The sequence below is a fragment of the Pseudorca crassidens genome, chromosome X (genome assembly GCF_039906515.1).
Source record: "Pseudorca crassidens isolate mPseCra1 chromosome X, mPseCra1.hap1, whole genome shotgun sequence".
Lineage (NCBI taxonomy): Eukaryota > Metazoa > Chordata > Mammalia > Artiodactyla > Delphinidae > Pseudorca > Pseudorca crassidens.
Window position 1 is genome coordinate 120,811,849 of NC_090317.1, and position 27,517 is coordinate 120,839,365.

Here is a 27,517-nt window from a genome sequence, read left to right on the forward strand (position 1 = left end):
GGAGAGCTTTCTGGCCATATAAGGAGCTATGAGGAAATGACAAACTAACAAGCATGTTTCCCCCAGCCATGATTATTTGTAAATCACATGATTTATTCTAATCCTTAATCAAAAGTCAAGTCCAATGTGATCAATGCATGCTGTTTTCTGGTTTTTCCTATTAGCTTAGGCTAACTTTCAAGTGAACCTTTGCTAGTAACAGTGATCATCTCTATGGTTTCCTTAGGAACACACCCAAGGGAAATGAACGCCTATGATGAAAAGAAAAACAGAGTGGCCAGATTGTGGTGCACTTGGAACTCTCAATACATGGCTGCTGGCAGCGTTAAATGGTACAATTACTTTGGAAAACTTTTTGGCAGCTCCTTATAAAGTGAAAATCCAACTATCCTATGATCGAGCAGTTCCATTCCTAGGTATTTACTCTAAAGGAACAAAACCATATGTCCACTGAAAGATTTGTACAAGAATATTTATTCTGCTTTATTCGAAGTAGCCAACAACTCAAACGTCCATCAACAGGAGACTGAATAAACAAATTGTGGTATATGCACATGATGGAATACAACTCAGCAATAAAACAGGATGAACCACTGATACACACAACATGGATGGATCTCAAAAATACTATGTTATGTGAAACAAGCCAGATATAAATGAGTGCATACTATATGGTTCCCTTTGTATGAAGTTCTAGAATCTGTGTTAATAGAAATCAGAATGGTGATTACCTACAGAGAGGGGACATTGACTGTAGAGGAGTACAAAGAACTTTATGGGGTAGTGGAAGTTCTCTATGTCTTGAATCGGGAGGGAGTAACATGGGTGTATATCTTTAACAAAACTCATCAACACTATGAAACACAATATCTGTATGTTTCATTAGAGGTAAATTATACTTTAAAAAAATTGAGAAAAAGAAACTAAAGCAGCATCCAAACTTACAGTTGTAAGGCATCTTCAAGATCATTTCACCTTTATCTCCTCTATTTCAATGCCGGAAAATTCCATACAACAGCCCAAGTGGACGACTGCTAAGCTTCAACTAGAGGAAACACAAAATCATAGACTGGGTCTGTTCCATCTTCAGGCGCCCCCAGCTGGATCACACTGCTGGCTCATGTTGGGCTGGCAGTTAAGTAAACTCCTTGCCCCAACCAGCTAGGACTTCTCACCTGAATTCTTGTCAGCCCTCAATGCTCTCATCCAGTTGTTCATCTTACCACAGTTAACCTTTACACTAAGCACCAACACTTCCTCCAGCATCTTTAGAATTCCTCCACAATATGCCACCCATGGCCCCTGGAGTTGTCATTATAAGTAGATTGTCTTAGACAACTTTAGGAAATTTGGGGTGAAATCATGCAGAGACCCTGGAAAGATTAGTCTCATATAAACATATTCTATGAAGAACACACCAGTAAAGAACTTCATTACAAGACAAGAGACACACATCAGAAGGAGAAAGCAGGCAGAGGATCTTGGTTGCCTACGTAACTCGTATAGGAAGCCTTATAATTAGGCTGTCATACTTGATGAAACCAGGGATAGGAACACAGCTCAAATCATGACTGACGTGGATGTTTCTTTCCTGTCTCATGGAATGTTACGGCGTTAGGTTACACCCAGACTGCCGCTGTAGGAATGAAGGGAGAGCCGTGACCTCCTCCCCATGACTGGACTTAAAGGTGCAGAAAAAGTCAAATAATCCAATGCGGTGCACTGAGGGAGCATTGTTGTCCGCAAGGGAAAAAAAATACGAATATACTCCTGGGAAATAATGCAATTTAATCAATCCTCTCCTTCAGAAATAGGAAATATTTAACTTTTCTGATTTTCATTTTTTTTGTTTTGCTTTCCAATAAAATAGGAAAAAAACTTTATTGGATACACACAAATTAATATTAAAATCCTATTAATTTCTCACTACGGTGCTACTGGGTAAGAAGGAGAAAGAGAGGAAATGGTTAGAGATACCCGAAATGTGAACCACGTACAAATGGGAAACATCTGCACATTTCCATGTTCCCTACCTTCAAAATAATAATAGCTCCCACTAATTGAATGCTTACTGTTTGCCAGCCACTATGCCGAGCACCTCAGAAGGACTCTGTTTGGTAAGTCCTCTTATTGTCCCTACTTCACACGTGAGGAAACTGAGGCTTAGCGAGGTTAAATAATTGGAGTATATCTAGGGAATAGTAGGGCTGGGATTTGAACCTAGACAGTATACACAGCGAGCGTGAACTTTCCACCACCACATTATACTGGTCCTAGGCCCCAAACTCCAACATATCTCAATTATGGGGAACACTAATGTTTCTTCCAAAGGCTTGCCAGGAAAGATACGACCGAAAACTGTCAAATCTCTCAAAGCAAAAGAAAGTAGTATCTCAAAGTAAGTTTTTGGCCTTTACGTATGCCTGTGGATACATGGCAAACAATGAAAGGAATCAAGAGAATTGCTGAAAATTACCAGTTGTACTGAAAGCAAAATAAAAGAGCTACAGCATTTTCATCTTAATCCATTTTCCTGGGTTTCTTTTAGGTTAGAGGAATTGTCAAGTAATAGTTTATTTTAAATTCAAAACTGACACAGACTTTAAAGTTAAATGAACCCAAACTAAGGGTTGGCGGGGAGGGGCGGGCATCTGGCTGGCAAATCACTCAGTTCAGCTCTTTGTCATGTAATATCTCAGTCTTAGTACATCTTTCTGATGATCACATTTGCATGATTCAGAACAGCACTGTCTGGACCTATTCTCTATCATTAGTGACTAGGTGCTCCGGCTCTTTACCTCTAATTCTTCCAAACTTGCTAAAAGAAGAAAAAGACTTTCATATTAAGTTTTATTTTTAAAATTCTTTCTCAAAGGCCTCACTACTTCTCCATAAAAATTTCAACTTTCAAATGAGGGTTTATCAAAGTATAATATTTTAAATGTTAAAAACGTGACTCTCATATAAAGTGAGCACATATCACAGACTTATTTCTCTCATTAATCAGAAAATAAAGCTGGTTCAAAGGATAATGTGAGAGACAGAGTATACACAGGAACTGAAAGAAGGAATGCAGGAATAAGATTATGAAACTTGATATAAAAGTATTGTGTCCTACAGAGCAACAAAAATGTAAACTTTGGGGTTACCTATTTTACCGGACAGAAATTATTTACATCTCAATCAGACCCCCCAAAAAAGTTTGAAGTTATCATATAACCTCTCAGAGGCCGGGCTCTAATCAAGAGCAAACAGTAAATCAAACAAAGGTATGTTTCCCTCTAGAGTTAAATAATCCTTGGATGGGCCTGTGAGGAGAAGCTCCTGTATGTCACTGAAAGGACACACAGTCATCCTTTTGCCTTATTTCCAAGTTTTAGATAATTTTTCTGAACAAATTTTGTATCTAAAAAGTATTTGATTGGCAATAGGCAATGGAATTTCAGTTTCACAGTCTTCAAAATTCCCATGAGCAAAAGTATTCTTTGTAGAACCTACTGTGATTTATGATTCTGGACTTCCGGACTAATCCCTGGCAATCAATTTATTCTAGATGGTAAATGTACTCCCATCCTGTGACTCCATCATCAAATTTGCTACTAGAACTAAATCCCAGTCTACTTCTAAGCTCCCTCCCCTCTCTTCCCTGGCACTGATTCTAAAGACTGAAGGACACTGAAAAACTATAGTCAAGAGTCTTCAGGGCAAGGACACAATCTATTTTTGAGTCAATCTGCTTTAAGTTCCTCTGGGTTCACTGTTGATGTCTTGTCATCTGTTCTTTCTGGAAGGACAATTGAACTTGGGGGCTCTGGAAGGTTGTACAATCGGTTCCTGCTTACACAGTGCCTCCTCTCAATTCACCTTCATCCCTAAGCAGGCTTGTGTGGCTCAGAAATGCTTCAGGGAGAGCATGTGTAGGAGCTGGAAGCATGGAAAGAAGAACTGAGGGCATTCCACGCAGGAATATTAAGGTGAGCAAAGGCATAGGGTGAGAACAAGAATGCAGTGACTGTGGCTTGACTAGAACCAAGGATTGGGGATGTGAGAAATAAGAGTGACAAGCAGGGGGTGTGGGTTATACGACATAAGTAGAAGGTAATATTTGTTGAGTACCTACTGTGTGTCAGGCATTTTTGAGACTCATTTTGCAATGCCAATTTCAAATATTATTACTTATTCCCCAACTCAACATGGTAGAGGGAGACCTTTCACAATTAAAATATAGAAGCAGAGTAGTCTTTCTCCTAAGATCATATGTCTTCCATTTCCCTTATCAATAAACCACCATCAGATGCCAACTTTTTCTAGAAAATTTGGTCTGAGTGTGGCCTCAGCTGAAAACTAAACATGACCTATTCTCTGATGCTTGGATCTTATGTAACAAATCGTGCCTAAAATTGATATAGCCATCACAATAATCACTATCCTAGCTAATGTTTACTGAACAATTATTATGTGCCAGGATTGTCCCCTGCAATTCCCATGACAACCCTACAGAGTAAGCACTACAATCAATTTCCAATTTGTAGAAAAGGAGTCTGTAAAATGAAGACATAAGCAATAAAGGCAAGGTCCCAGAGTCAGTAAGTGGGGGCACGAGGATTTGAATCCAGGCCTCTGACTCCACACTGAAGAGAAATCTGCTGTAATTGTTACATGGTGACCGTGGCTCTTCCAGGCCTTCCAACTTAATGTGCTCCTGTCTCCCCACAATCTCACATCTCACCTCCACCCTCCCAGTCTGCCCAAAAGCCAAGAGACAACATGCTGATGAAATTGCTCTAGCTGAAATAATAAAGGTAGAACATCTCAATCAAGCGTGGTGATGAAAGAGAGAGAGGAAAGGAATGAAGAGACAAGCAAAGGGCAGTGGACAGTGGTCAGGCTTGGATTCTGGAACTAGACTTCCTGAGTTCAAATCCCAGCTTCATGATTTACTAATTGTGTGACCTTGAGCGAGTTACTTAACTTTTCTGTGCTTTAGTTTCCCCATCTGTAAAATGGGGATAATGATACACCCCACCTGAAGGTCCTTATAAGGATTAAATGGCAAATATTTGTAAAGCATGTAGAACAGGGCCTGAGATGTTTAAAAACAGGATATAAAATAGAGAAACAAATGCAAGACTAGATTAGCAGCTCCTTTCAGGCAAGGAGATAGGGTTTCAAAAGGCCATCAGTCAAAAACATTGCTCACAAATCTAAAGCAAAACTACACCAAGGGTAGTAACTGACATGTGTTGGGGGAAGGCATAATTAATTTGCTTTGGTTCTAGCCCAGCAGCAGTGGCATGTATGATAGCGTGTGTCTTTAGAGTTCAAGAACACAAAAGCTTCTGAGTGCAAGTGTTCTGTAAAGAGGGCTATCTCCCTACAGTAATTCAGTTTTCCTGGTGGGAGATCCATTCATTGCACTGACTGAAAATGGCCAGTCAGCCACATGAGATACTATTTCCCAGGAATGGGAATTATCCCTATTTGGATAACATCCCACCAAAACTATGTAGTGGAAATCATAAAATTGCCAGATTGTATATATCTCATTAAGTAACTCAACAGGGACGAGATTGGTGGGCTGAGTCTGGCCACCTTAGCCAGATCCTCCTATTTTTACCTCCTGCAGATTTCTGCCTTCTATACCAGCTAGATTTTGTCGTTTCCCTTTTAGGGAAACGTTTCCCTTTAGACGTTTCCCTTTAGACGTTTCCATAAACGTCACTGTGGCATCATTTTACCAAGCAACAGACTTAATGACACATAATGGCTTGCAGAGCTGGATGCTCCTGTGAGTCCCTTAACTGTGTATTATAAAAGCAAGTGTCCTCAGACACCCTGCATAGTTGTTCTGTTGCTCTGCTGCTACTATTTATCTTTTATTTCCTTTTCAGTGGTTACTTCAACTGCTTTTCTTCATCAATTCCTTTTTTCCCAGATCACTGCTAAAAGCCAACATTTCCACCTCATGCAGTGAAATAGGTTCTAACAGGTGTAGCTGTTACAAAATATTGGGGAAAGTAGGTTGATAGAAAGCAAAATAATTCTCAGTTCCACGAACTTTGTCTAGATAAAATTTAACATTTAATTGCTGTGTCAAACAAGCAAAATATTCTAGCAAAATGGGAAGCTTATAGAAATATTAGCTACATTTTATCAAGTGTTTCTTTTTTTCCTAAAACACAGATTTTGCTGTTAAAAAAAGTTTTCTACACCTTTCAATGTGATATTCTTACCTTAGGGCCAAAATCTTCAGGTACCTTAATTTTAAAATGTATCAATCAGCAAATTAAGGGAGATTCATTCTTCAGACTTGTAACCTATTAGAAATGCATCTAACTCTGTGGAACCAGAGAGTTGGCACTGCACGCAACACCTTTGCCATGTGGCTGACAGGGTCTTTGTGCTCTGGGTGGGTGTCAGGCCTGAGCTTCTAAGGTGGGAGAGCTGAGTTCAGGACTTTGGTCCACCAGAGACCTCCCAGCTCCATATAATATCAAACAGCAAATGCTCTCCCAGAGACCTCCATCTCAACGCTAAGACCCAGCTCCACTCAACAACCAGCAAGCTACAGTGCTGGACACCCTCTGCCAAACAACTAGCAAGACAGGAACACAACCCCACCCATTAGCAGAGAGGCTGCCTAAAATCATAATAAGGTCACAGACACCCCAATACACACCACCAGACGTGGTCTCGCCCACCAGAAAGACAAGATCCAGCCTCATCCACCAGAACACAGGCACCAGTCCCCTCCACCAGGAAGCCTACAAAACCCACTGAACAAAAGTTACCCACTGGGGGCAGACACCAAAAATAACAGGAACTAAGAACCTGCAGCCTGCAAAAAGGAGTCCCCAAACACAGTAAGTTAAGCAAAATGAGAAGACAGAGAAATACACAGCAGATGAAGGAGCAAGGTAAAAGCCCAGCAGACTAAACAAATGAAGAGGAAATAGGCAGTCTACCTGAAAAATAATTCAGAGTAATGATAGTGAAGATGATTCAAAATCTTGGAAATAGAATGGAAAAATACAAGAAACATTTAACAAAGACCTAGAAGAACTAAAGAGCAAACAAACAGAGATGAACAACACAATAAATGAAAATAAAAATTCTCTACAAGGAATCAATAGCAGAATAACTGAGGCAGAAGAACGGATAAGTGACCTGGAAGATAAAAGAGTGGAAATAACTACCACAGAGCAGAATAAAGAAAAAAGAATGAAAAGTATTGCGGACAGTCTCAGAGACCTCTGGGACAACATTAAATGCACCAACATTCAAATTATAGGGGTCCCAGAAGAAGAATAGAAAAAGAAAGGGACTGAAAAAATATTTGAAGAGATTATAGTTGAAAACTTCCCTAATAAGGGAAAGGAAATAGCCAAAAAACTCTAGGAAGCGCAGAGAGTCCCTGACAAGATAAATCCAAGGAGAAACATGCCAAGACACATATTAATCAAACTATCAAAAATTAAATACAAAGAAAAAATATTAAAAGCAGCAAGGGAAAAGCAACAAAAAACATACAATGGAATCCCCATAAGGTTAACAGCTGATCTTTCAGCAGAAACTATGCAAGCCAGAAGGGATTGGCAGGACATATTTAAAGTGATGAAAAAGAAAAACCTACAACCAAGATTGCTCTACCCAGCAAGGATCTAATTCAGATTTGACAGAGGAATTAAAACCTTTACAGACAAGCAAAAGCTAAGAGAATTCAGCACCACCAAACCAGCTTTACAACAAACGCTAAAGGAACTTCTCTAGGCAGGAAACACAAGAGAAGGAAAAGACCTACAATAACAAACCCAAAACAATTAAGAAAATGGGAATAGGAACATACATATCAATAACTACCTTAAATGTAAACGGATTAAATGCTCCAACCAAAAGACATAGACTGGCTGAATGGATACAAAAACAAGACCTGTATATATGCTATCTACAGGAGACCCACTTCAGACCTAGGGACACATACAGACTGAAAGTGAGGGGATGTAAAAAGATATTCCATGCAAATGGAAATCAAAAGAAAGCTGGAGTAGCAATTCTCATCTCAGACAAAATGGACTTTAAAATAAAGGTTATTACAAGAGACAAAGAAGGACACTACATAATGATCAAGGGATCAATCCAAGAAGCAAATATTACAATTGTAAATATTTATGCACCCAACATAGGAGCACCTCAATACATAACGCAAATGCTAACAGCCATAAAAGGGGAAATCGACAGTAACAAAATAGTAGGGGATTTTAACACCCCACTTTCACCAATGGACAGATCATCCAAAATGAAAATAAAAAAGAAACACAAGCTTTAAATGATACATTAGATCAGATGGACTTCATTGATATTTATAGGACATTCCATCCAAAAACAACAGAATGCACTTTCTTCTCAAGTGCTCACGGAATATTCTCCAGGATAGATCATATCTTGGGTCACAAATCAAGCCTTGGTAAATTTAACAAAATTGAAATTGTATCAAGTATCTTTTCCGAAAACAACGCTATGAGACTAGATAACAATTACAGGAAAAAAATCTGTAAAAAATACAAACACATGGAGGCTAAACAATACACTACTAAATAACCATGATATCACTGGAGAAATCAAAGAGGAAATCAAATAATACCTAGAAACAAATGACAATGAGAACATGACGACCCAAAACCTATGGGATGCAGCAAAAGCAGTTCTAAGAGGGAAGTTTAGAGCAATACAATCTTACCTCAGGAAACAAGGAACATCTCAATTAAACAACCTAATCTTACAACTAAAGCAATTAGAGAAAGAAGAACAATAAAACCCCAAAGTTAGCAGAAGGAAAGAAATCATAAAGATCAGAACAGAAATAAATGGAAAAGAAATGAAGGAAACAATAGCAAAGATCAATAAAACTAAAAACTGGTTCTTTGGGAAGATAAACAAAATTGATAAACCATTAGCCAGACTCATCAAGAAAAAAAGGGAGAAGACTCAAATCAATAGAATTAGAAATGAAAAAGGAGAAGTAACAACTGACACTGCAGAAATACAAAGGATCATGAGAGACTACTACAAGCAACTATATGCCAATTAAATGGACAACCTGGAAGAAATGGACAAATTCTTAGAAAAACACAACCTTCCAAGACTGAACAAGGAAGAATTAGAAAATATAAACAGACTAATCACAAGCACTGAAATTGAGACTGTGATTAAAAATCTTCCAACAAAAAAAAGCCCAGGACCAGATGGCTTCACAAGTGAATTCTATCAAAAATTTACACAAGAGCTAACACCTATCCTTCTCAAGCTCTTCCAAAATATAAAAGAGGGAGGAACACTCCCAAATTCATTCTGTGAGGCCACCATTACCCTGATATCAAAACCAGACAAAGACGTCACAAAGAATGAAAACTACAAGCCAGTATCACTGATGAACATGGATGCAAAAATTCTCAACAAAATACTAGCAGACAGAATCCAATAGCACATTAAAAGGATCATACACCATGATCAAGTGGGGTTTATTCCAGGAATGCAAGGATTCTTCAGTATATGCAAATCAATCAATGTGATAAACCATATTAACAAATTCAAGGAGAAAAACCATATGATCATCTCAATGGATGCAGATAAAGCTTTTGACAAAATTCAACACCCACTTATGATAAAAACCCTCCAGAAAGTAGGTATAGAGGGAACTTTCCTCAACATAATAAAGGCCATTATGACAAACCCACAGCCAACATCGTTCTCAATGGTGAAAAACTGAAACCATTTCCACTAAGATCAGGAACAAGACAAGGTTGCCCACTCTCACTACTATTATTCAACATAGTTTTGGAAGTTTTAGCCAGAGCAATCAGAGAAGAAAAAGAAATAAAAGGAAACCAAATTGGAAAAGAAGAAGTAAAATTGTTACTGTTTGCAGATGACATGATACTATATATAGAGAATCCTAAAGATGCTACCAGAAAACTACTAGAGCTAGTCAATGAATCTGGTGAAGTAGCAGGATACAAAATTAATGCACAGAAATCTCTTTCACTCCTATGCAGTAATGGTTAAAATTCTGAAAGAGAAGTTAAGGAAACACTCCTATTTACCACTGCAACAAAAAGAATAAAATACCTAGGAATAAACTTACTTTAGGAGACAAAAGACCTGTATACAGAATAGTATAAGACACTGATGAAAGAAATTAAAGATGATACAAATAGATGGAGAGATATACCATGTTCTTGGATTGGAAGAATCAACATTGTGAAAATTACTATACTTCCCAAAGCAATCTACAGGTTCAATGCAATCCCTATCAAACTACCACTGCATTTTTCACAGAACTAGAACAAAACAATCTCACAATTTGTATGGAAACAAAAAACACCCCGAATAGCCAAAGCAACCTTGAGAAAGAAAAACGGAGCTGGAGGAATCAGGCCTCCTGACTTCAGACTATACTACAAACCTACAGTAATCAAGACAGTATGGTACTAGCACAAAAATGGAAATATAGATCAATGGAACAGGATAGAAAGCCCAGAGATAAACCCACGCACATATGGTCACCTTATCTTTGATAAAGGAGGCAAGAATATACAATGGAGAAAAGACAGCCTCTTCAATAAGTGGTGCTGGGAAAACTGGACAGCTACATGTAAAAGAATGAAATTAGAACACTCCCTAACACCATACACAAAAATAAACTCAAAATGGGTTAAAGACCTAAATGTAAGGCCAGACACTATCAAACTCTTAGAGGAAAACAAAGGCAGAACACTCTCTGACATAAATCACAGCAAGATCCTTTCTGAGCCACCTCCTAGAGAAATGGAAATAAAAATAAACAAATGTGACCTAATGAAACTTCAAAGCTTTTGCACAGAAAAGGAAACCATAAACAAGACAAAAAGACAAACCTCCGAATGGGAGAAAATATTTGCAAATGAAGCAACTGACAAAGAATTAATCTCCAAAATTTACAAGCAGCTCATAAAGCTCAATATGAAAAAAAAATTAACCCAATCCAAAAATGGGCAGAAGACTTAAATAGTCATTTCTCCAAAGAAGATATACAGATTGCCAACAAACACATGAAAGGATGCTTAACATCACTACTCATTAGAGACATGCAAATCAAAACTACAATGAGGTATCACCTCACACTGTTCAGAATGGCCATCATCAAAAAATCTAGAAACAATAAATGCTGGAGAGGGTGTGGAGAAAAGGGAACCCTCTCGCACTGTTGGTGGGAAGGTAAATTGATACAGCCACTATGGAGAACAGTATGGAGGTTCCTTAAAAAACTAAAAATAGAACTACCATACGACCCAGCAATCCCACTACTGGGCATATACCCTGAGAAAACCATAATTCAAAAAGAGTCATGTACCACAATGTTCATTGCAGCTCTATTTACAATAGCCAGGACATGGAAGCAACCTAAGTGTCCATCGACAGATGAATGGATAATGAAGATGTGGCACATATATACAATGGAATATTACTTAGCCATAAAAAGAACGAAATTGAGTTTTTGTAGTGAGGTGGATGGACCTAGAGTCTGTCATACAGAGTGAAGTAAGTCAGAAAGAGAAAAACAAATACCGTATGCTAACACCTATATATGGAATCAAAAAAAAAAGGTTATGAAGAACATAGGGGCAGGACAGGAATGAAGCTGCAGATGTAGAGAATGGACTTGAGGACACGGGGAGGGGGAAAGGTAAGCTGGGACGAAGTAAGAGAGTGGTATGGATATATATACACTACCAAATGTAAAATAGATAGCTGGTCGGAAGCAGCCACATAGCACAGGGAGATCAGCTCAGTGCTTTGTAACAACCTAGAGCAATGGGATTGGGAGGGTGGGAGGGAGATGCAAGAGAGAGGAGATATGGGGATATATGTGTATGTATAGCTGATTCACTTTCCTATAAAGCAGAAACTAACACACCATTGTAAAGCAACTATACTCCAATAACGATGTTTAAAAAAAAAAAAGAAAAGAAATGCATCTACTTCTTCCTTAGGTTCTGTTTTTCTCTAGCTTTCTTTCCCCTTTCCCTTTACATTTGGGCTATTTCCATAGACCCTCCTTCTTGCCAAGGACCCTCAGTTCCCATTAACACACATAAAACACAAAGGTTCTAAAGAGAACATTTAATTTGATTATAAGCAAATAATCCCAACAGAAAACTATGTATAATTTCATGTTACTACTGATAAACAGCAGGTGTTGCTTGTCTTTTTTTAAGGGATTATTTGTACCTCATGTCTTACCAAAATTACCCTATGTGACGTTTTGTTGCTAAGTCCCTTCTTAATATTATACCACAAATATCCAAGACAACTAACTTTAGCCTCTACAAAAGATGCAATTCTTTGTTTTTGACTATCTCGCTGCTGATTCATCATCAACACACATATTGGTATTGTCCTGTTACTTGGACCTGATTCATCATCAACACACATACTGGTATTGTCCTGTTACTTGGTCCCATTTGTGACAGAGACATACAGATGTGCCTATTAGCTGACTGACATCAGAGGAACAGACTGTGTCCATTTGCTGTTTTCAAGGAAGGCCAAATGATCTATAAAACTTTCTAATAGAACCTCTGCTTTATCTAATAAGCAGACTTAATGATTCTTAGTTCTGAGTTTTCGAATCTCTATATTTCTCCAACTGCCTCAAGGTACGTCATGAAAGTGTTCAGGAAATTAGCAAATGAAATTAACTTTAGTTCAACCTAAACTTGGTTGGATGTCTTCACTTTGAAGGTAGTAAATCCATTAAATTGAATAAAAATATGGTGGAAAAATTAAAAGATAGGAAAAAATTCTATCTTTTATCCTAGTTTTCCTCTGTAAAATCCTACTTTTCCTCTGTAGTAGAAACATATACTGATTTACTAAAGCTTAGTGGACTGTAAAATAAACAAAACAAAAGTAAAAATAATTAAAAAAAACCTTGATATATCTATAATTGGGTGTTGAAAGTTCTAACCCTATTCTCCCCTCTGTGGACTATAATCCCTAAAACTGAGCCATGCTGCTGTAATGACTTTGACTAACTGGAGGAAATGAGCCTACAATGAGATTGCAGAAAATTGCAAAAAATAATGAGGAATAGAAATGTTTTTTAATATTAAATAATATTCCAAATGTTAAATATCAGAACAACAGGCAGGCATCGTAGATCTCCCCTGGTCTCCCAGGTTCTGATGTAAACAGGGACTTGCTTAGTTACAAGTGATCTTTGCTTTACCCAGAGATGTACAAAATGTCCAAATTAAACAGTCCCTTTTATCTTGATTGTATATGATATAAAATACTCCTAAGGCTTACCAACAGACCTAAGGTATATATTGAGATAACTCATAGATGAAACAGACTTATCATAGCATCCCATGGTACCCCTGGGTTAAAATACATATATTTTAACCGAGAAGAACCTGGTTCGTGCTGAATGTTGCTTTTTGCAGGATTTTATCACAATAATTCTTCAATCAACACTTCTATTTAAATAGTTATTTTCTAGCCTTCTTCCAGTGAATATTTTGGTGTACTGGGTGAGGAAAAAAACAACAACAGTTTTTGCAAGATAAAAACATTGGCATTTTCACCCAAATAAAAGGTGATATAACTTTCATAGTTATTATTTTTTAAATGCTTGATATTTGTGTGAACTTATATTTGTGTGAACTTATATCCGTTGGCTGTGTAAGTATCTTATTCTGCCTTAAGATCCTCGGGAGGATCTTAAGGCAGAATAAGATACTTACACAGCCAACGGATATAAGCTAAGCAGTTTTCATCAGGGACTCACGATGGCTCCAGAAATGTGATTCAGGCCTCATATGTCCAAAGAATAACTGATAGATGATGTGTCAAATTTAAAGTGGACACACATTCTTTCCTATCTAGAAAGAGAGTCTATTTTGCCACCCCCTGGATCTGGGCTGGGCTGAAACTGCTTTACCAACAGAATAACAGAATACAGCAAAAATGATGCCTTTAAGAGGCCTGGCAGCTCTTGCTTTTTCTCTTGGAAGCCAGCTGCCATTTAAGAAGTATGCCCACCCTGAGCCCATCATGCTCTGATAATGAGCATGAGACACTACATGGAGAAAGAGTCCAATGAAACCAAAGGCGCCAGATATGTGTGTGAAGAAGCTCTCCTGGAAGTGGACTAGCTACCCTCCTGCCCCCTTCCCCATCCCCTCCTCCTTTCCTGCCTCAGCCTAGGACACAAGGAGCAGAAAGGAGCTGTCCAGCTAAGCCCTTTCTGAATTCCTGACCCATAAAATCGTCATCAAAATATAATATATATTTTTATATATAATATATATATATATTTTTATATATAAAAAAATATATATATATATAATGGCTGTTTTAAACCTCTAATTTTTAGGGTGGTTTGCTAAAACAAATGGATAAACTAAGAGATGATTCATTTTGTATTATTTAAAGGTTAGCTTTATAATAACTTTTAAAGCAAGGAGGTATTAAGAGCAAATTGGATATTTTTTTCCCTGTAGACTAGTATATGAATACCAGGAGAATAATTACCTTTTTAGCTAAATTTGACTTCACTTCTCCTAATCTAGTCTAATCTACTAAATGAAGACACTAGATTTTAGGTTGAGCTGCATGAGCTGTTTATATATTTTGGAGATTAATCCTTTGTCAGTTGATTCGTTCGTAAATATTTTCTCCCATTCTGAGGGTTGTCTTTTAGTCTTGTTTCTAGTTTCCTTTGCTGTGCAAGAGCTTTTAAGTTTCATTAGCTCCCATTTGTTTATTTTTGTTTTTATTTCCATTACTCTAGGAGGTGGATCAAAAAAGATCTTGCTGTGATTTATGTCAAAGAGTGTTCTGCCTATGTTTTCCTCTAAGAGTTTTACAGTGTCTGGTCTTACATTTAGGTCTTTAATCCATTTTGAGTTTATTTTTGTGTATGGTGTTAGGGAGTGTTCTAATTTCATTCTTTTACATGTAGCTGTCCAGTTTTCCCAGAATCACTTATTGAAGAGGCTGTCTTTTCTCCATTGTATGTCCTTGCCTCCTTTATCAAATATAGGGTGACCATATGTGCATGGGTTTTTTCTCTGGGCTTTCTATCCTGTTCCATTGATCAATATTTCTGTTTTTGTGTCACTACCATACTGTCTTGATGACTGTAGCCCTGTAGTATAGTCTGAAGTCAGGGAGTCTGATTCCTCCAGCTCCGTTTTTTTCCCTCAAGATTGCTTTGGCTATTCGGGGTGTTTTGCGTTTCCATACAAATTGTGAGATTTTTTTGGTTCCAGTTCTGTAAAAAATGCCACTGGTAATTTGAGAGGGATTGCATTGAATCTGTAGATTTCTTTGGGTAGTATAGTCATTTTCACAATATTGATTCTTCCAATCCAAGAACACAGTATATCTCTCCATCTGTTTATGTCATCTTTGATTTCTTTCATCAGTGTCTTATAGTTTTCTAAGTACAGGTCTTTTACCTCCTTAGGTAGGTTTATTCCTAGGTATTTTATTCTTTTTGTTGCAATGGTGAATGGGATTGTTTCCTAATTTCTCTTTCTGATCTTTCGTTGTTAGTGTATAGGAATGCAAGAGATTTCTGTGCATTAATTTTATATCCTGCAACTTTACCAAATTCATTTATTAGCTCTAGTAGTTTTCTGGTGGCATCTTTAGGATTCTCCATGTATAGTATCCTGTCATCTGCGAACAGTGACAGTTTTACTTATTCTTTTCCAATTTGTATCCCTTTTATTTCCTTTTTTCTCTGATTGCCGTGGCTAGGACTTCCAAAACTATGTTGAATAATAGTGGCGAGAGTGGACATCCTTGTCTTGTTTCTGATCTTAGAGGAAATGCTTTCAGTTTTTCACCATTGAGAATGATGTTTGCTGTGGGTTTGTCGTATATGGTCTTTATTATGTTGAGGTAGGTTCCCTCTATGCCTACTTTCTGGAGGGTTTTTTATCATAAGTGGGTGTTGAATTTTGTCAAAAGCTTTTTCTGCATCTATTGAGAAGATCATGTGGTTTTTATTCTTCAATTTGTTAATATGGTGTATCACATTGATTGATTTGCGTATATTGAAGAATCCTTGCATCCCTGGGAAAAATCCCACTTGATCATGGTATATGATCCTTTTAATGTGTTGTTGGATTCTGTTTGCTAGTATTTTGTTCAGGATTTTTGCATCTATATTCATCAGTGATATTGGTCTGTAATTTTCTCTTTTTTTGTAGTATCTCTGTCTGGTTTTGGTATCAGGGTGATGGTGGCCTTGTAGAATGAGTTTGGGAGTGTTCCTTCCTCTGCAATTTTTTGGAAGAGTTTAAGAAACATGGGTGTTAGCTCTTCTCTAAATGTTTGATAGAATTCACCTGTGAAGCCATCTGGTCTTGGACTTTTGTTTGTTGGAAGATTTTTCATCACAGTTTCAACTTCATTACTTGTGATTGGTCTGTTCCTGTTTTCTATTTCTTCCTGGTTCAGTCTTGGAAGGTTATACCTTTCTAAGAATTTGTCCATTTCTTCCAGGTTGTCCACTTTTTTGGCATAGAGTTGCCTGTGGTAATCTCTTAGGATGCTTTGTATTTCTGCGATGTCCATTGTAACTTCTCCTTTTTCATTTCTAATTTTATTGATTTGAGTCCTCTCCCTCTTTTTCTTGATGAGTCTGGATAAAGGTTTATCAATTTTGTTTATCTTCTCAAAGAACCAGCTTTTAGTTTTATTGATCTTTGCTATTGTTTCCTTTGTTTCTATTTCATTTATTTCTGCTCTGATCTTTACGATTTCTTTCCTTCTACTAACTTTGCATTTTGTTTGTTCTTTCTCTAGTTCCTTTAGGCGTAAGGTTAGATTGTTTATTTGAGATTTTTCTTGTTTCTTGAGGTAGGATTGTATTGCTATAAACTTTCCTCTTAGAACTGCTTTGCTGCATCTCATAGGTTTTAGATCATCATGTTTTCGTTGTAATTTGTCTCTAGGTAATTTTTGATTTCCTGTTTGATTTCTTCAGTGATCTCTTGGTTATCTAGTAACAGCCTCCATATGTTTGTGTTTTTTACATTTTTTTCCCTGTAATTGATCTCTAATCTCATAGCATTGTGGTCGGAAAACATGCTTCATACAATTTCAATTTTCTTAAGTTTACCAAGGCTTGATTTGTGACCCAAGATGTGATCTATCCTGGAGAATGTTCCATGTGCACTTGAGAAGAAAGTGTAATCTGCTGTTTTTGGATGGAATATCCCATAAATATCTATTAAATCTACCTGGTCTATTGTTTCATTTAAAGCTTGTGTTTCCTTATTAATTTTCTGTCTGGATGATCTGTCCATTGGTGTAAATGAGGTGTTAAAGTCCCCCACTATTATTGTGTTACTGTTGATTTCCTCTTTTATAGCTGTTAGCAGTTGCCTTACGTATTGAGGTGCTCCTGTGTTGGGTGCATATATATTTATAATTGGTCTATCTCCTTCTTGGATTGATCCCTTGATCATTATGTAGCATCCTCCTTTGTCTCTTGTAACATTCTTTATTTTAAAGTCAATTTTGTCTGATATGACTATTGCTACTCCAGCTTTCTTTTGATTTCCATTTGCATGGAATATCTTTTCCATCCCCTCGCTTTCAGTCTGTATGTGTCCCTAGGTCTGAAGTGGGTCTCTTGTAGACAGCATATATATGGGTCTTGTATTTGTATCCATTCAGTGAGCCTGTGTCTTTTGGTTGGAGCATTTAATCCATTCACGTTTAAGGTAAGTATCAATATGTATGTTCTTATGACCATTTTCTTAATTGTTTTGGGTTTGTTTTTGTAGGTCCTTTTCTTCTCTTGTGTTTCCCACTTAGAGAGGTTCCTTTAGCATTTGTTGTAGAGCTGGTTTGGTGGAGCTGAATTCTCTTAGCTTTTGCTTGTCTGTAAAGCTTTTGATTTCTCCATCAAATCTGAATGAGATCCTTGCCGGGTAGAGTAATCTTCGTTGTAGGTTCTTCCCTTTCATCACTTTCAATATGTCATACCACTCCCTTCTGGCTTGTAGAGTTTCTGCTGAGAAATCAGCTGTTAACCTTATGGGAGTTTCCTTGTATGTTATTTGTCTTTTTTCCCTTGTTGCTTTCAATAATTTGTCTTTGGCTTTAATTTTTGTCAGTTTGATTACTATGTGTCTCAGCATGTTTCTCCTTGGGTTTATCCTGCCTGGGACTCTCTGTGCTTCCTGGACTTGCATGGCTATTTCTCTTCCCATTTTAGGGAAGTTTTCGACTATAATCTCTTCAAATATTTTCTCGGGTCCTTTCTCTCTCTCTTCTCCTTCTGGGACCCCTATAATGCGAATGTTGTTGCCTTTAATGTTGTCCCAGAGGTCTCTTAGGCTGTCTTCATTTCTTTTCATTCTTTTTTCTTTATTCTGTTCCACGGCAGTGAATTCTATCATTCTGTCTTCCAGGTCACTTATCCGTTCTTCTGCCTCAGTTATTCTGCTATTGATTCCTTCTAGTGGAGTTTTCATTTCAGTTATTGTATTGTTCATCTCTGTTTGTTTGTTCTTTAATTCTTCTAGGTGTTTGTTATTTAATTCTTCTAGGTCTTTGTTAAACATTTCTTGCATCTTCTCGATCTTTGCCTCCATTCTTTTTCCAAGGTCGTGGATCATCTTCACTATCATTATTCTGAATTCTTTTTCTGGAAGGTTGCCTATGTCCACTTCATTCAGTTGTTTTTCTGGGGTTTATCTTGTTCCTTCGTCTGGTACATAGTCTTCTGCCTTTTCATTTTGTCTATCTTTCTGTGAATGTCTCTCTCAGAGTTCCTGAGGCCACAAGTCCAAAACCAAGGTGCCGGCAGGGCCACACCCACTCCATAGGCTTTAGGAAGGAATCCTTCCATGCTTCTTCCAGCTCCTGGGGGTTCCTTGTCGACACAGCACTCCAATCTCTGCCTCTTTCTTCTATCAGCTTTACCTCTGTGATTCTGTGTCCTCTCCTCTTCTTGTAAGCACACCAGTCATTAGACTTAAGGTCCATTTCAAATCTAGTATGATATCACTGCATGATCCTTAACCCTATTTCCAAATAAGGTCATGTTCTGAGGCTACCAATAGACACGAATTTTAGGGGGAGACTATTCAATTCACTATGGGGTATAAATTGAAAATGAAAACTGAAACTGGAGATAGGAGGAAAAATTAGAAAACCATGAAATAATAAAGTTCAGAAATGAGGAAAGTCAGAGCTAAGGTATTGCCTGTGGGGATTCCATTGTATTTTATAAGTAGATATATACATCATGGTTGCTATTACAGGCAGTAAGTTAATGATTGAGGTATGTTCAGGAAGCAGCAGGAGGCCAAAGGAGACCCTAGAGCCAGCTGGAGGAAGAGGTTGGTTAGAGAAGGTTTCTAAGAGATCATGAAGCATTGATAGGCAAAGGAGAGGGAGGAGGCTTCACTCCAGAGAACAGGTGGAATAAAGACATAGAAGTAAAATTCAGTGCAATGGCATGTGGAGAAAACTATAAACAATTTGATGTTGTTGGGGTACAAAATGTAAGGCATAGATGAGCAGTAATGTCCTACTGTATAGCACGGAGAAGTATCTTCACTATCCTGCAATAAACCATAATGGAAACGAATATATAGGTATATGTATGGCTGAATCACTTTGCTGTACAGTAGAAATTAACACAATTGTAATTGTGTGCCAGCCCCCAGATCTCCTACCTGACACTGACTTACTACTTGAAACTTTATTTATTGCACCATGTTGGTGTGGTGGGCAGGGTGGGGCCTGCCCTAGATATAGGGGCCCTGCTGAGCGGTTCCCCACCCCAGGTGCCGGGTGCCTGACCAGATTCCCCCCAGTGCTGCTGCTATCCCCATGCTACCCAGGCCTCCACCTCCCGAGGGAGCCTCCAAGAGCCTTGCTGTTTACATGGAGCCATTTAAGGCTTTGAGCAGGGGAGTGGCATGGTCCCAATTTCCTCTTAGAATGATTCATCTGGCAAGCAGAATAAAGGTTAGATTGGAGAAGGGAGGTTAATTAGGATGCATTTGTAATCCAGGCAAAAGATGATCAGGGCCTGATTAGGGCAGCCATCACAGATTTAGAGAGGAAAATGTGGAATCAAGAAATAAAAACAGCAGGATGTGGTGATTCATGGTATGGGGGAGCAAAACTTGTCACTCCAAAATGTCTCTTTGGCAAGCATATTATTTCAAGTTGAAAACAATCATAGCCCAAAAGACTCAAGGAGAAACTTTGACCTTCCCACTAACTGCCCAAGAAATTTAGACAGAGAGCCTGTTACAGGAATAGAGCTATCAGCAGACATATCTGCGAAGAATATGGACTAGGTGTGGTGGGGGAAACTCAGAGATCAGAGTCCACTCTGTGTCCCATTGTCTCCGCAGGGCCCAGCAAACATTTACTTACAAAACATTTGCTTTCCCATCTCCATGTGAATTGCCTTCCTCCCCTTGGAAGTCCCACACCCTCACCACCAACATCCTCTTTTGTCTTCAGCTGAAGATGGTACTTAAAGTAAAGGTTTTGGCCATTTGGGCGAGTGACTCGGTTTTCCTGGGTCTCTCCCATGTACACATGTTATTAAACTCTGTTTGATTTTCTCCTGTTAATCTGTCTCACGTCAAGTTAATTCTTAGACCAGTCAGAAGAACCTAGAGGGTAGAGGAAATTTTCTTCCTCCCCAACAATGGGATGTTGGGGATCAGGACAAGGGAAGAATCAAGGCTGTCAACCGGAATGGGTGATGGGTGATGGTGACGCCACCCACTGAAACAGAGAATACAGAAACAGGTTTGCAGTACAGATGATAATGAGTTTATTTTATAATACTTTGAGTTTGTGGTACCTGTAGGGGAGATAGCCAGAAGGCAGGGTATATACACAAGTTTCAAACTTGAAGGAAGGATCAAGGTTAGAGATACAAATGTACAAGGCATCAGGATACTAAAGGGGGCAGGGGCAAAGTTAAGATTTCTAAGGTAGAAATTTCAGAATGAGAAGGAAAATGGGCTAAGAATGGAACTTCATATTCCACAGAGGCATACGTATAAAGACAATATACCATAAAGATGGTACCACATGTAAATGGGAAAAGAAGAGTTGTTTAATAGATGACATTGGGGGGGAAATGGCTCACGAATGAAGAAGATAAAGCTGTACTAATGCACACACTAATACACAAATATGAAATGTTAAACTACAAACTTAATAGATGAAAAAGCAAGAGGATATCTTTGCAAATTAGGAGTGGAGAGCTCCTTAAATAAAACTTCACAAGCATAAACCGTAAGACAAAGCAGTGTGATTAATTGGATTTAAGGGAATCTGTGCAATGAAGAACAGCATGAACAACATCAATGAACAAATGACAAACTGGAAGAAGATATGTGCAATGCCTAAAACCGACAAGGAAGGAATAGCCAACATTTTCAAGAAACTCCTAAAAATGAATTAGAGAAACGCAGCAAGCTTAATGGTACATAGGCAATTTACAGAAATCAAAAGCCAAAGGGCCAACAAATAACATGAAGAGATATGTAAATCCATTTAGATATGTAAATCCATGAAGAGAAATGCAAATCAACACAACAATGCTCTATGGCTGGACAATCACTGGCAACAATAAAGCAGCTGGATAACGCCAGGGGAAGGCAGGATGCAGAGACGCAGGGATCCTCGTGCACTGCTGGTGGGGCAACCTGGTGAACCTGTTCTCTATGGCCATCTGGCAGAACTGTGCCAAACTGTACAATTTTGTCAACTTGTACAAGACTACTCAACATTGATAAAGCGCATGCTATTTGACACATACATTCCTCTTCAGGAATCATCCTGCAGGGGGATTAAGAATCTAACAAGTGTTAAAAGTTGCTGTTTAACTCCAAGCTCAGGCTTCTCAACTCAGCAAGATTACCATCCTCTCTTTGCGTTCTCTGTTCCCAGACTGTCCTGGAAACTGACTCCAGCCAGTTATCTGGACCAATCATAAGGCTCACCTCTTTTGTTTTCTGTCTCTCAGAGTTCACATTCTTGTACTGCCTAAATAGAATGTCTGAAAACAGTTGTTTTATATGTTTTATCTTATTTTTTAGTTGTTTACAGTGGGAGGACAATTCCTATAAAAGTGAATCCTTCATGTTTTTTTGTTGTTGTTGTTCTATAAATACTTATTGGGGGAAGGGTGGGGGAATTCTTTATGATTTGAAAGAAAACTTTAACCTAAATATTGTTGAATAAATGATTGAATTTTTAAAAAAGCTGCTGTTTAAGAATAGTTACTATAGCATCATTTACAATTTAAAAAATTGGTAAAGACTTAAATGTCCATCAATAGGCACCTGCTAATTATAAAGTACTCATACTTAGAAACAAAAAGTATATTCAGCTTGAATGCAAAAGCACAACTTCTGGGATAAAGAAGCAATTTTCCCAGTTCAGAATCCCACGTTTTAGTTATGGTATAGTTCTCTATGACAGCAGTTGGCAAACTTTTTCTGTAAAGGGACAGAAAATACATATTTTAGGCTTTGTGGGCACATGGTTTCTATCACAGCTACTCAAATCTGTCATTGTAATGTGAAAGCAGCCACAGATAATACTTAGCTAAATGAGCACAACTGTGTTTCAATAAAACTATATTTATAAAAACAGGCAGCAGGCTAGATCTGGTACACAGCTATAGTTTGTCTACCCCTGCTCTATAGAATAAGGAGATCTTTATGAGTCCTGGTTCTGCAAGCAGTTAGTTACTCTTGGGCAACTTATTTCTTCTTTCCTATTTCACCTCGTTGTAAGAATTAAATAGCATATATGAATACAAATGAACTACGAAATGATATAAAAATATAGCCTGCGGGACTTCCCTGGTGGCACAGTGGTTAAGAATCCACCTGCCTGTGCAGGGGACACAGGTTCAATCCCTGGTCTGGGAAGATCCCACATGCCGGAGAGCAACTAAACCCGTGCACCATAACTACTGAGCTGGCACTCTAGAGCCTGCGAGCCTCAACTACTGAGCCCGTGCACCACAACTACTGAAGCCCACGCGCCTAGAGTCCGTGGGCCACAACAAGAGAAGCCACCACAATGAGAAGCCCGCACACCGCAACGAAGAGTAGCCCCCCCTCGCCGCAACTAGAGAAAGCCCGCGCACAGCAACAAAGACCCAACGCGGCCAAAAATTAATTAATTAATTTTAAAAAAAGACCACTGCCAAGATTTAAAAATATATATATATATATATATCGCCTGCTTTTACCATTTCCAAGTGTTTCTATTGTTACATTTATTTCACTACAGCCTTATGACCCACCTCTGAAGGTAAGTATTTGATGTGCCTTTATCTGTCTGAGAAGCCTGTTAAATATTCACAAATCATTCTACACAATGCTGGTCTTTGTTCACAGTCTTGTAACCATGAGTTTTTAGCAAAGTCTATTCAGATCATTCCTGGATTATTCCCATTTTTATAATAATTTGTAGAACTGCGCAGTCAGACAGATGCCTATGCTTAGAAGGACTCGATGCTTGGTATGGGATTACCAGATACAAACCAGTAGATAAGCAACAAGGATTTAATGTAGAGCACAGGGAATTATACCCAATATCTTGTAATAACCTATAATGGAATATAGTCTGCAAAAAACCGGAATCACTATGTTCTATCCCTGAAACTAACACAATATTGTAAATCAATTATACTTCAATTTGAAAAAAAAACAAAACAGACTCCATGCTTGGTGTAGGGGAGGAAATATAATTTTCCTTCTGCCCTTACAGGTTCTTGACTGAGACACCTCCCCACAACTCGTAATAAAAGACACATTAATAGGAGAAAAACAAACAGAAGTTTTATAACAAGTATACCTCCAGTATAGGTGGGAGAGACCCATGACCCTAACCCTAACCCTAACCCTAAACCCTAACCCTAACCCTAACCCTCCAGCTAAAGACAGAAGATGCTGGCATGGGGAAGACCAGTTTGGGGAGGTTATCAGGCAAAGCACAGTAAACAAGGATGAGGCTGTACACAGATTTAAGTCTCTGCCTTCCTCATCGATAGGAGTTTCTAGAGATTTGGAGTCATCTTTCTGCTCCCAGTCCAGAGAAGGAGACACCCTTACAAATGGAGATTTCCTTTATAACTGTAAATGTCTCTTACAAAAGGGTAATTCCTACTTGGTTTCAGAGTTTCTACTGTGTCTGCTGTTTATTGAAAATAACCAGTTGAAGATAATCCTTATGCCAAAGAGACATATTTGGGGTTGGCAAATTCTGTTCCCCTCCATTGGTTTAATGTTCTGTTGTTGCTGTCTTGAAATTCTTAATAATTTTTGAACAAGGGCCCCTGCATTTTCACAAATTATGTAGGTAGTCCTGCTCTTACGCACTAGGAAGAAAAAGTAACTTTCCATTTCACATTTATAACACCTCCAAGCCACACAAAATGTTTGACAGTAAGAAAACTTAGATGACCTTTATTCCTATAAAGGAATTTCTGTGTGTGACCGCACAGAAATGTTTCCTGTATTCTTTCATCTCTTGAGTCTGGTTTCCCTGCAGAAAATTAAAAGGAGGAAAGCTCTTTAAATTATATTAGGCTTATGGACACCCCCCACCCCAAATTGGCAGAAATAAATAGCAGATTTACAGATGCTCAGCTATAAATACTAAAGGGTATTTTTGTCCGCTTACTGGAAATATAAAAAGACTTGATCCATAAAGGTAATCATAATAAATATTTTTCAGTGTTATGACAGTATTGAGAATGTAAAACCAAGTCATAATTATACACTATTTGCATAGTTATAAATAGCTTAGTTATTTTGTGGTCAAAATGCAAATACATACTGTCAAAGTGCTAAATTAAACGCTTCCTAGGAATTTACCCTGCTATTCACATAGAAGGCAAAAAAGTGTGCTGGTTGGAACGCTCTAGTACTCTCCTGATACTGTCTGGCACACAGAGGAAAATCAGTTGATTGTGTTTGACCAGAAAGCAAGCGTGAACAATGATTGATTCTGTCTTAGAAGAAGAAAGGAAGCTGCTGGTGGGACACAGGCATTGTCCAACAGCAATGGCAAGGTCTCACTGGTCAGCCTTTGATTTCCAAACCACACTGACCAGTTTCCAGCGCTGACTAGTTTCCAGCAATCCGCAATAAGGTATTCAAAAGTAAACAGACAGCTGTGTTTTTTAAAGGTCGGGGGAGGGGCTACTCCTTTCTTTTTTTTTTGCATCTAAAGTGATTTAATGATGATAAAACCAATCACAGAGGAACAGGATGCCGAGACTACACTTTTCCAGCATCTCTATGTACCTAATCCACTTAGAGTCCAACCTCAAATAAACTCACATTTGGAGGGTGGGAGGAGGCGGCTACTCTCATGTCTTATTTACCATGAGGATAAGACACTCCTGTTTTAAAGAAAACATGTTTAGGTACAATGAGCCAACCTACTTTTTGTAAGTAAGTAGCTTACAAGTCAAGGGAAGACAAAACAATATGACTTCAATAGTACTCAATACAAAAGTTGTTTAAAATTAACTTTCTACACTCAGGTAGGCCAATATTTGCTAGTGATGTAGCCCCAGAAATGTTACCCTTAGATTCATCCTTGCCTATTTATGTCCCAAAGAAAAGAATGCTCTAACCTAATTACAGACATTGTATACTTGCATATACTTAGGTATAAATGTACATATATATGCATATATATATACACACACACACACACACACACACACATACACACACACACATATATACACACATATAGTAGCTGTGAATATTTCAATTTCTCCTATGTTACATAAAAAGCATTGCTCAGTCATGGCTATTTCTTTACAATTTATAATATTCCTACTGATTTCCGTGTGCATATCCAAGCAGCATTTCTAAAGTTTATGTAGGTGTTTCCCTTCTTCCTATTCCAGAATTTTCACCATTTACCTTAAAAATGTTAACTCTTCGTGAAATCACAAATAATGTCCATTTAAATGATTAAAAGTCTTTAGCTGAAACACAATTAGTCTAGAAATTCTTTTGGTACAGCTTTGGATATGAAGGAAGGACTCCTTGCAGATTGATTCAGATCAGTCAGTTCTGAATATTTAAAACTTTAGAATATATTGCAGCATTTAGGTCTTGACATGGATTCATCCCATCATTTATTTTAGCAATCCAAGTTTCTCTGTATCTCATGGCTGGCTAGTTCTATTCTAGGACTTTTATCTTTCAGTAAAGTTGGTAAAAAATGAGCAACTTTCATCCGGAGTCTTTGTGGGGAGTCCCTGCTTTCTGAAAAGTCATTTTTATCTGACATTTTCTCACCTAAACTTCCCATTAACATCTATAGTGCATCATGCCATTACAGTGTCATGTAGCTTGAGTCTTCAAAAAAAATTTTTTTTTGATTTATTGGTATAATGTTTAGTATTTTATTAGGTTTTAGGTTTTGAAAATTACTACTCTCTGTATGATATACCAGAATTCTTGATAAAGAATTCTTGCTAATCAGGCCAGATAATAAAGAAATGTTCTATTCTAAGAAATTATACAAGTCAAACACTCATTTTCTTCATTTATGCTCAAGGGTAAGTTACATAGGCTTTTTTTTTTTTTTGCCTCTGGCTCAAAATTAATTTTAGTTAAATGGGGAGCTGATCCACTTCTTTAAAAATCTTTTTTTAGGAAATTTAAGTATAGTTGATACAACTTAGTGATTCAATATTTAAAAATCTTTTTTATGGACTTGAGGACACGGGGAGGGGGAAGGGTAAGCTGGGACAAAGTGAGAGAGTGGCATGGACATATATACACTACCAAACGTAAGGTAGGTAGCTAGTGGGAAGCAGCCGCATAGCACAGGGAGATAGGCTCGGTGCTTTGTGTCCACCTAGAGGGGTGGGATAGGGAGGGTGGGAGGGAGACACAAGAGGGAGGAGATATGGGGATATATGTATATGTATAGCTGATTCACTTTGTTATAAAGCAGAAACTAACACACCATTGTAAAGCAATTATACCTCAATAAAGATATTTTAAAAAAATCTTTTTTAACCTATTTGTAGTAGAGAATCTATACTGAAGAAAATTTTAGACCTCCACTGCAGAACACAAAGAATTGGAATCAATTTAAAGATGTATTAACTTAAGAATATCGTCTTTCTACTTCTATCAGAAAATAAAGTATGATAAAATGACTATAATGAAAACAGTTTGATTCAGGCACTTAATAGAAAGATCAATATAAAAAAAAGAGAATACAGAAATAGAGTAAAATAATTCAAGGATTTAGTAAATGATAGGAGTAACATTTTGTATCAGTAGCAAGAATATGGATTATTCAATAAATTATATTAGAACAACAAAATACCTGTCTGGGGAAAATAATAAAATAAATTTATTTCTCACTCCCTCCAACAAAAATAAATTTAAGAAGTATTAAAGATTTTAATTTA

General features: G+C 37.8%; 1 long non-coding RNA gene across 1 annotated transcript in view; it reads right to left on the reverse strand.

Moving 5' to 3' along the window:
• Positions 1 to 944: 944 nt before the first annotated feature.
• Positions 945 to 27,517, reverse strand: part of LOC137216410 (uncharacterized) — a 204,894-nt gene continuing 178,321 nt past the window's right edge. The window contains exon 7 of the long non-coding RNA XR_010939764.1: positions 945 to 1,045. This is a non-coding gene — a long non-coding RNA (uncharacterized lncRNA). The remainder of the gene's footprint in view (positions 1,046 to 27,517) is intronic.